This window comes from Alexandromys fortis, unplaced genomic scaffold (assembly GCF_014885135.2).
Source record: "Alexandromys fortis isolate MF-2015 unplaced genomic scaffold, M_Fortis_MF-2015_v1.1 scaffold_12, whole genome shotgun sequence".
Lineage (NCBI taxonomy): Eukaryota > Metazoa > Chordata > Mammalia > Rodentia > Cricetidae > Alexandromys > Alexandromys fortis.
In genome coordinates, this window is record NW_026067937.1 from 5,478,673 (window position 1) to 5,490,312 (window position 11,640).

The window sequence follows — 11,640 nt, forward strand, 5'->3', positions numbered from 1 at the left end:
CTCAGAGGTTAAGAGCATTGCCTGCTCTACCAAAGGTCCTGAGTTCAATTCCCACAACCACATGGTGGCTCACAACCATCTGTAATAGGGTCTGGTGCCCTCTTCTGGCCTGACAGACAGAATATCGTATACATAATAAATAAATAAATATTTTAAAAAAAAAGAAAAAGAGAGGAAAAAATTGCCTTCACAGTATCTACTTACAATAATTCTCAATCTACCAAGAGATACCAATGGAGGGTACTCCCAAAGGGAATGCTAAATAGCCCCACCCTTCACCAATATTTTGTAAGTCAGCCATTGGAAATAATATGTAAACAATTTCCTAAATCTATAGTTTACTATTACATTGATGATATTTTGCTATCTGACTCAAATGTAGATACCTTAGAAGAATGTTTGAAGAAATAAAGTTTTACCTAAATGGGGATTACAAATGGCTCCTGAAAAAAATACAAAGATGAGATTCTATCAATTACCTAGGTTATAAAATAGGTTTACAGAAAATTAGAACACAAAAAGTTCAAATTAGAAGAGATCAATTGCATACTCTTAATGACTTTCAAAGATTGCTAGGAGACACTTCCAATCTATAACCCACTTCTGGAATAACACCTGATCTAATAATTCATTTAAACAAAACCTTAGATGATGACAAAGACTTAAAATAATCCCAGGGAATGAATAGCTGTAGCTGAGAAAGAATTGACTTTGATTGAAGAGAAATTACAGGGGGGCATATATGAACAAATCTTAACTGGATTCTAGTCATACTACCCTCAAAATTTTCCCCTACTGGAATTCTAATGCAGAGGGAAGATAATATCTTAGAATGGATCTTTTTACCATATAAACTGAGTAAAAAATTAAAAACTTACATGGAAAAGATCTCTGAATTAATTATAAAAGGAAAATTGAGACTTCATCAATTGACAGGAATAGACCCAGCAAAGATTATAGTGACTTTCACTACTGATGAAATTTTAAAATTATGGGAAGACAATTAACCCTCACAAAGAACTAGTGCTAATTTTTTAGGAGAGATTAATAACAATTATCCTCGAAATCATAAAATTAACCTTATAAAGAAAGTTACTTGGATCGTTCCCCTCATTGTATGTGACACACCAATAACTGAAGCCCGTACATTCTATACTGATGCAAATAAACCAGGAAAGGCAGGTTACAAATCAGAAGATTCAATTAAAGTGGAAAAAAGCCCTTATTTTCGGTCAAAAAGTCAAATTATATGTTATTCTTGTGGTACTAAGGGATATTAAAGAACCTCTCAATATAGTTACTGATAGGCAATATGAGGAAAGAGTTGTTTTGCATATTGAAACTCCTGAATTTATACCAGATGATACAGAATTCACTCCAATATTTATTCAGGTTTAAGTTATAATCAGTAATAGGCTTTGTCCCATATACATAACACCTAATCCCATAGGGGTCTGCCAGGTACTCTAGCACAAGGTAATGCAGAAATTGATCAATTATTGATTGGGAATGTGCTGAAGGACTTAGAATTTTATGAAAAAAATCATGTCAATAGCAAAGGTTTAAAAAAAAAGAGTTTTTGAATTGTCCCGCCTGGCTGTCTCTGCTGGAAAGGTTGCTGGCGTCTGCCTGTCTTGTATTTTCCTGCCAGTCTGTCAGCTCTTCCTTGCTCTTAGGGCCCCAAGGCAGATGTGGGTGCCTCTGGAATCAAGGCATCCCTGGACCACCGGGTCCCCAGGGCATCAGGGGCTACCCAGGTATGGCAGGACCTAAGGGAGAGATGGGTCCTTGTGGATATAAAGGCATGGTAAGCTACATCAGAGCTGCTGGGCCACTGGGTGAAGAAGGTCCAAGGGGGCCACCAGGCCGAACTGGTGAGAAGGGGGATGTGGGGAGCCAAGGTGCCCGAGGACCCCAGGGGATAACAGGTCCAAGGGGAACAACAGGTCCTCCAGGCATTGATGACAAGGACCCGGGCATACCTGGCATAAAGGGCAGTGCAGGATAGGTGGGGTGGCCAGGAAGCCCAGGCCACCAGGGCCTAGCAGATGTGCCAGGTCAGCCTGGGGCAAAAGGAGGCCATGGAGATAAGGGTGAACCAGGCCAGCAGGGCTTCCCTGGAATCTCCAGTCCTCCTGGGAAAGAAGGGGAGCCAGGGTCTTGAGGCAAAATCGGTCCACAGGGCATATGGGACAGAAGGGTGATCAGGGTGAGACTGTTAGGGCAGCCAGGCCCTCAAGGACAACTGGGCTTCAAGGGAGAGCAGGGCCCCCTAGGAATTCCAGGACCCCAAGGCTTGCCAAGCATCAAAGGAGATAAGGATTCCCCCAGGGAAGACAGGGCCCTGAGGTGGAGTGGGTGACTTGGGGGTGGCCTGCCTCCTGGGTGAGAAAGGGGAGAAGGGCCAGTCGGGAGAGCAGGGACCCAAGAGACAGCAAGTTCGTGAAGAACCAGGATACCCTGGCCCCAGCAGGGATGCGGGTGCCCCAGGAGTGCAGGGCTTTCCCAGGCTTTCCAGACCCTAAGGACCAGTGGGAAATGGAGGTGTGCCGGGACAACCTGGGAGGCAAGAAGTAGTGGGCAGAATTGCCAGTGACCAGCATATCGTGGACGTGGTACTGAATATGACTCAAGAGCAACTGACTGAGGTGGCTGTGAGTGCCAAGCGGGAAGCCCTGGGTGCAGCCGGAATGGTGGGTCCTCCAGGACCTCCTGGGCCCCCTGGATATCCAGGCAAACAGGGACCCCCATAGGCATCCTGGACCCCGAGGCATTTCTGGTATCGTGGGAGCAGTGGGTCAGATTGGCAACACTGGGCCTAAGGGAAAATGTGGAGAGAAAGGTGACCAAAGAGAAATGGGACGTAGGCACCCAGGGATGCCCGGCCCCCCAGGGATCCCAGGTCTTCCTGGCCAGTCTGGTCAGGCAATCAATGGCAAGGATGGAGACCGAGGATCCCCGGGGGCTCCAGGAGAGGCTGGTCAACCTGGCCGGCCAGGCCCAGTGGGGCTGCCTGGTTTCTGTGAGCCTGCCACCTGCCTGTGGGCTTCAGCCTACACCTCTGCTCGTCTCACAGAGCCTGGGTCCATCAAGGGCCATGAGCAACCAGCCAGGCAAGAGTCTATTAGCATCCTGGGTCCCCTCTGAGTGGACATGCCATTCTCTACTGGCCATCCCACCCTCGGGGCAGGTAGGCCTCTGATGGTCCTCATCCAGTCCCACTGTCTGGACTTATTTTTATTGGGTGTCTGCTGAGGGTGAGGACCTTGAGTTGACAATCCTTAGGCCTGTCCTACTATTGCCTTTCCGCCTCCCACCTGAGCATTTAAACACCATCTCCCTTCTTTCTGGCATCACTGTTTTCCAGTCCCCTCTGCCTACACCCACTCTGGCCTTTGTGTAAATAAAAGTTCCCGATTTGGTTTAAAAAAAAAAAAAAGTTTTTTTAATTATATTTTATTGATTTTTTTTATTGAGCTCTACATTTTTCTCTGCTCCCCTCCCCTGTCAGGAGCCATTTCCCCCTATCATTACAGGAACCATCACCCTGGGGAGTCTGCAGGGAACCTCACACCCATAATTATGTTCTATTGACAGAATCTGCCCCCCACCCAATTAACTGTTAATCTGTTAGCAGAACACGCCTCACATTCCAGCTACCCAGGGAACCAGGTGTGGCAACTTGTGACTTCCTGGCCTATCTGAATGTAACCTGGCCTACGTGATCTGGAACACGCGGCAAGAATCCAGTTACCCTACCCCCCATTCCTTACCATATATAAACTGTAACCCGTCCCTAATAAACTGAGGCTTTGACAAATCTGCTTGGCCTCCTTCTTCTGTCTTAGCTCATTCCCTTCCAGGTCGCGCCCCTCCGTGACCCTGGAATAACTAGCTGCAGGGTGGGTTACAACCCCTAGACTAGTGACCCATCCAAGGCGGCAACACTCCCCGCCTTTCCCCTCTCCTTCAACCCTCTCCCAAGGCCCCCATGCTTCCAATTTACTCAGGAGCTCTTGTCTAAAAAAAGAGATTTCTATTACATGGCAACAAGTTAAGGAAATTATAAGGAAATGTCCTACTTGTTCTTTATATAATCAAACACCACTACCTGAAGGAAGTAGCACAAAGGGCATTCAAAGGAATAAAATCTTTCAGATGGATGTTTTCCACTTCATAGAATTTGGAAAATTAAATCACCACACCATTGACACTTGTTTAGGTTTTCAATGGGCAACTGCTTTGAGTTCAGAAAAGGCTGATTCAGTAATCACACATTTACTAGAAGTTATGGCCATCATGGGTATACCTGCACAAATAAAGACAGACAATGGTCCAGCATATGACTTTAAGAAAATGAAACAAGCCGGGCGGTGGTGGCGCACGCCCTTAATCCCAGCACTCGGGAGGCAGAGGCAGGCAGATCTCTGGGAGTTCGAGGCCAGCCTGGTCTACAAGAGCTAGTTCCAGGACAGACACCAAAGCTACAAAGAAACCCTATCTCAAAAAAAAAAAGTGAAACAATTTTTTTCTTATTATAATATAAAGCATATTACAGGTATAACAAACAATCCTACAGGTCAGGCAGTTATAGAAAGATCAAATCTAACTACAAGGGATATGTTAAACAAACAGAAAGGGATGAGAAATACCCCCAGAAATGATTGTATAATGCTTTATTAACCTTGAATTTTCTTAATGCTAATGAGAAAGGAACAACAGCAACTGACAGACATTAGATAATAGAAAAAACTTCAGAATTAAATCAGCTGATGTATTCAAGAATGCATCGACCTCAGAATGGAAACCAGATGTGCTACATTGGGGAAGGGTTTTCTCTCTTGTTTCCACAGGAGAAGAAAAGCTATGGATACTGTCAAAATTAATAAAGATTCGGTCTGGAAAAGAAAAACCTCTTAGGACAGATAAATGACAGCTCATCCACAGAGGAGACAATCATATAGATAATAAGAAAGCCTCATAAGTGTTGGAGCAGGGTTCTGTTCTTGACTTTGCAGGAAAATACTCATCTTCAAAAAGTCAAGAGACCTAGGACATTTAGATGCCTAAAGAAGAAAAGATAACTATCCAGAAAGGATCACCAAGCAAAGAGAAATCTGACATATGAGGACAGGTCATCTTCAGGGTAAAATTTCATTACCTGAAATATATATCTTGCAGTATAATATTAGTTGTGACTCACTTAAAAATCAAAGCTAACTTTGGAGTTGGACAATGTCTATGCTTCTCTAAATGCAAGAATGTTGTTAAAAGAAAAACTCAGAGTTTCTGTCTCATGTCAGGAGCCATCTGGTATCAGACAAAAAGAAGAATTTAGAAAAAAAATTATTTTTCTCCATACCTACTTCTGTCTCTATCATACCTTTCATTGAATATATGTCTATATGAATAATGTTTAAGTTTTCCACAATGAACAATCAATTTTATTGCAGTAATCTTGGAAGTTTCCAGGAAGAAGATGGGGTCCCACAACAATGACTCCACTTGGTTGATATGATGTCATAATCCTGATAGTACTACTTTAAGATCAGTTTTGGGTACCAGTTGCTTAAGATGGTTCCAACTTGGTTAGCTGAAATGGTGCACCTTCTTACAACGTTCTGGTCAGAACTCCAAATAAGAAGTTCAGAAAAACCCTATCAATTACTCATAGACTATTTGCAGTTATACCAGACAGTAATCTTGAAACTTAGTTTTACAGGATCCCATAGGAAGAACATCACCACATGACAGCTGGAAGTAATTCTGGAAGACAACGTCCCCTTTCCCAACAAAGTTTGTTCTCGTGGTTAAGGACATCAGTTAGGGGTTTATTATCACTGGTATAGGGTTGAAAATTGGGGTGGAAATTATGTAGGCTCAGGGATCTTCTTTGAAAAAAGAGGGATATTGGATGGGATAATAGGTAGATTAGTGTGATCTTACACTAAAAATAATAGTAATAGAGTGAATACTTATAAGCTATTATTTATAGACAGTTTACATTGGTATAGAGTCTTGTATATTGGTACAAATTCAAATTTTGTTATATTGAATATGCTCCTATTTCTGTTTACAATATTTGTACACCTATGTAAAGTTATTTTGTCATATTGTATGCATGCATGTTTCCACCTCTGTTTAAGACAATCTGTATATTGGTACAGTTTTATGATATATTTATCATACTGCACTATACATTTCTACCTCTGATCAAGATACTTATACATTGCTCACATTTTGAGTTTATTGTCCTCATTTTCTGTACAGTCATTTGAAGATGGTTTAATATTCATTCTAATATGAAGTCCTAGTCTTTAAGCTATACAGGAATTTAGTATTATAGGTCAATAGTCATCCATGTTTGTCATACTTAAAGTTCATCAGGTTCTTTAGATACATAGAGATTATATCCACATAGATAGGTAGGTAATCTTCAACCACTTCAAAGAACTGTAGAATATGGCATTTAAATAACTTAGGATTTTGTTGACATGAGACATGGTTGCTCCTGGCACCACCAATCTATTCCTGAGAGAATGTTGGAGCTTGTTTTCTTCTTGTTAAAACTGGACTTTGTGGAAAGAACTACCCCTGCCTCAACCACTGACAAAAAGCAACAGTGTCCAGACTGGACAAGCAGGGTAAAACAGTTTTTAAAATTTTCCTGCCACTGAAAATGGTCTGTCAGTTACTCTAGGCCTTAGCCAAAGTTGGTTGCTCCAACGTTGCAAATGAGACTTTGGGTGATTTCCCAGGTAGCGAGTTGTCTCTGTCATTTATTATACATTTTGGAAGTTGCTTGATTACACTTCCTATCTATTCAAGTAATATTATCTTCTTTCTCAGATCTTCGATGAGGTTGAAGACTAGATAGTCATAATTACTTTCCTGTCATGACTTAGCCAAGCCATTTCTAATACAAGATTTAGATTCCTTAGGATAGCTATTGAAACATTTAGGATATGTTTCTTGCTTGATGTTGTTCATGCTGCTTATAATTCTAATTTTTATATATGTTTGATATTTGTTCTTATTGTGTGTAGTTTTGTGTTAGGTTTAGAACTCTCTTATTTACATATAGGCATCCTCCTGAATATTAAACTTCATCAGGCGATGAAAGGAGACAGAGACCCACATTGGAGCACCGGACTGAAATCTCAAGGTCCAAATCAGGAGCAGAAGGAGAGCGAGCATGAGCAAGGAACTCAGGACCGCGAGGGGTGCACCCATACACTGAGACAATGGAGATGTTCTATCGGGAACTCACCAAGGCCAGCTGGCCTGGATCTGAAAAAGCCTGGGTCAAAACCGGTCTCGCTGAACATAGCGGACAAGGAGGACTACTGAGACCTCAAGAACAATGGCAACGGGTTTTTGATTCTACTGGACCTATTGGTTTCGTGGGAGCCTAGGCAGTTTCGTGGATGCTCACCTTACTAGACCTGGATGGAGGTGGGTGGTCCTTGGACTTCCCACAGGGCAGAGAACCCTGATTGCTTTTTGGGCTGACGAGGGAGGGGGGCTTGATTGGGGGAGGGGGAGGGAGAGGGGAGGCGGCGGTGGGGAAGAGACAAATCTTTAATAAATAAATTAAAAAAAACACAAATAATAAAAAAAAGAACTCTCTTATTTAGACAAAAGGGGGTGGTGCTGTGAGAACTCCTTCAGCCAATGGCCTTTAAGATACTGACCTACTTTGGGTGTAGTTTCTTATACTATAAATGCAGACATAAATTGTTCACAGGCTTTTTGATTGCTGGATTCAGTTCCAGTTCCCTGCTCATGCAGAGGACTGCTGATCACTGCTTTTTTTTTTTTGCGTCTACCACTAAATAAATAAAACTTTATTACACTCCATTCTGAGCTAGTGTAGGACTATTTTATTATATACTGCAACAGATTTCCTTAGTTATGATAAAAGATAAATTAGGTATAAAACTTTAGATTAAAAAATAGAATTATAGAGTATTTTCCTTAATTTGTCAAATGTATATGGACTAAATATTGTAACTATAATTCTTGCTTGATATCTGTACTGGCTGCTCTCCCAAGGACCTAGATTTGGTTCCCAGCACCCACATGGCAGCTCGTAACTGTTTGTATGTTTATAACTTCAGTTCCAAGGGAGTAAACACATACAGGCAGGCAGAATGCCTATATGCATTAAAAATATTTTAATAAAATTAAATTTTAAAAAGTACATGGCACCTGAGAATTGACACCTGAGCTTCATCTCTGACATGTGCACCTGTACACATCTGGGCATGCATAAAGACATGCACACACATGTACTCATGCACAAACCAACTTAAGTTTGGCACTGTTTCCTGCTGACACCACACATCCTGTCCAGGATGTCTACATGGGTCTTTGTGGTCAGAATGCAGGCTCTGGAGCCAGCCCCAAGTCTACACTGTCTCCTGGCAGCCGTACTGTGGTGGGATTGATTTACTACTCACTGTCTCAACTTTGGGCAATCTATAACACCAGCCTCTCTGTCTTACAGGATCTGGGGATGAGGTTCAAGGATCCATTTCAAAAGCTTAAAACAATGTGTGATGCCCAGTAGATACAGAAGGCTCTGAGTTTACTGCTTTAAAGTATGTAATGTGCCTGGTTTTGGCTATAGCTACCATATATGCAAAAGATCTTCAAACCATGCACCCTGTCTAGAACTGTACACTGATTTTATGGCCTTCCTGTGTTATGGATTCTTCTTTGGGGTTTGGAGTTGGAGGGACCTGTGCCGTGAGAATAGCACAGTGGCCACCTTTCCTTGATGGCTTTGGTTCCCAGTCATCCATTAAATGCCTGGACTTTCCACAACAGCCTCAGGCACAGATGAATTGTTTACTTGAGATGTGAGCCTATCTGTCTTTTCCACTCTGCAGGAAATGGGGCCATGCTGGTGGGTGTGAATGAAGTCTAACTGTGTCTGCCTCCTGCAGCAGTCTGGGGAGGGCAGGTCCAGGCGACCAGGGGATCCACAGAGGAAGGTTATACCCAGCATGAATGCATTGGCTGCTGCTGAGTGGTCAGAACCAAGCATTTGCCCGGCTTACCATCCTCATGGCCTGCTGTGTCACTTATGAGTACAGAGCACCAGGGGGACACATGGGAGGAGGTCAGAGTTCCTCAGAAGGAATGCCTGATGTCCTTCATCATGTTACACACAACTTCTATAGCTCCTAGTTTGTTTTGTTGGGTTTTGAGGGGGTAGGGGTGTGTGTGTGTGTGTGTGTGTGTGTGTGTGTGTGTTTATATGTATCTGTATAATGCATGTATATGTCTATCTGTGTGTGTTTATATGTATCTGTATAATGCATGTATATGTCTATCTGTGTGTATGTGTGTGTGTGGTATATGCCCAGGTGTTCTGATAGGCACACAGAGCCTAGAGGAAGGTTTCAGGTGTCTGCACTGTGACTCTGTCTCATTCCTTTGAGACGGGATCTCGTACTGAACCCAGCTACACTGGCTGGCCAAGGAGCCCCAACAATCCTGTTCCACCTTATTCCCAGCCCTGGGGTTACAGGTACTTGTGGCTGTCCCCAGCTTTTTATGTGGCTCCTTGGAATCCAAACTCTGGTCCTCATGTGTACACAGCAGGCAACTCACCCACTGAGTCACCACCTCCCCAGCTCCGCTTTTGATTGATGGTTTTTGTTGTTTCTGAGACAGTGTCTTGCTATGCAGTCCTGGGGGTGGCGAGACTGAAAGCATATGAAGCAGGGTAACCTTCCATGTCGGGTAATTGTGAGCACTCCACCCTGCTCCCCTGAGACTTCTATAACCTATTCATGGAGGAAGAAGCATACAGGGCAACCCTAGCAGCCCTGAGTTCTCCAGCTTTGCAGGTCCTGTCCTGTGCCTGAGGGAAGTACCCGGCCTCAGAGCATTGGCCACTTGTTTAGAAAACATGCCGAGAGAGACCTGTCTCATAATGTGGTGGTGGGGATTAAATGTCATAAATTCAATTAATTTGAACACTGCACTTACCTGAGTACAGCTTGTGAGGGGGGAGGGGCTCTCTGGACTCTGACTCAGTCTCCAGATGAGCTCTGGGTTTTCCTGGCTGAGTCTCATTGTTCTCATTAAGGTTGTCTAGGCCCCAGCAGTCACTGCCCTGGGAACCCTAAGTTCTCAAGGTGAGCAAGAACGTCTCTTGTGAGGAGCCATTTCCCTCCCAAAAACCATTACAAGAACCATCGCCTTGGGGAGTCTGCAGAGAACCCCACACCTATAATTGTGTTGAGAGTCGTTCTATTGACAAAACCTGCCCCACACCCAATTAGCTGTTATCTGTTAGCGGAATCCGCCTCACATTCCAGCTATCCAGGGAACTAGGTGTGGCAACTCGCGACTTCTTGGCCTACCTGACCGAAGGTAACCTCCTGGCCTACGTGACCGGGACCACGTGGCGAGATCCCGTGCCCTGCCCCCCAAGCCCTCATCCAGGGGCTATATAAGCAGCAACCAGGACCCTAATAAACGGAGGCCGTGACAAACTTAGCATGGCCTTCTCCTTATTTCCTAGCCCATTCTCTTCCAGATAGCACCCCTCCGTGACCCTAGAGTAACTGATTGCAGGGTAGGTTACAAACCCCTAGACTGAGTAACCCACCCAACGCAATCAACAGTCTCTCTAGTAGCCAGCCTACCTGGACTCAGGTCTGTCATCTTCCAGGCATGGGAGAAAGGACCCAGAGTCACTGCCAGGAAGGGAGAGCCCCACGAGGAGAACAAAGTTCATCAATCCACGGAAGTTCGTCTTTCATCCATCTGGCCTGCATAGGGTTTTGGAACCATCCCATCTGGATGAGTTGCTAAGACCGAGAAACCAAGGACTTTCACCTGACCCTGCGCCCACACTCGAGCTTTGGCAACAACGCCTGCACTAGGGAGCTGTTCCCTTTAACACTGGGTTCAAGTGCTCGCCAGTCCTACCTGGGTTTCCAGCCAGGGCCTGTAGGCATGCAGATTTGTACCCTCAAGCTGGGGGCTGCTGCACAAATCTGTGTACACGTGTAAGCAACTTCCAGAGTTCCTGTCACCCCACTCACTCACTGCCCAGCGTCTATACCCCAGAGAGAGGTCAGCCCTGTTGAGATGAGTCTCTGGTGCTTCCCTTCAGAACGGTCTCTCTACTAGATGCTAGATACCCTGTGCTGTTATGTGAATACTTCTATTCCCTCCAAAATTATCTTGAAAGATTAATTTTTAGTGAACTGTGTGTGGTGGAAAGCAAGGCCTTACAGAGGTGTGTGGGTCACAAGCTCACCCCTCTTTCATCAAATTAATGCCACTATAAAGCCAGTTTTCAGGAATGAGTTCCTTCTCCTCTTAGGCTTTTTATGCCACATGAGGGAAGACACACTATCCTTCCCCTCCAGATGATGCAACATTCAAAATGCCGCATTGAAAGCAGAGAACAGGCTCCTCACCTGCCACTGCCTTGACCGTGGGGCTTCCTGTGAGAACTATCTTTCACAATTAGTCTGTGGGGCCTTGATCTTGGGGCTTTAAGTCTCTCCCCTAGGCCAACCTGCTGTGTCTAGCAGTGACAGTGTTGGGTCTGCTTCTTAGACCACAGGAGACTTGGAATAGCAGGTCAGACAGTAATCCTACATCCCTTGA

General features: G+C 44.2%; 1 pseudogene; it reads left to right on the top strand.

The window, feature by feature from the left end:
• Positions 1-1,585: 1,585 nt before the first annotated feature.
• Positions 1,586-3,819, top strand: LOC126504531 (collagen alpha-2(IX) chain-like; annotated as a pseudogene).
• The last annotated feature ends 7,821 nt before the right edge of the window (positions 3,820-11,640 follow it).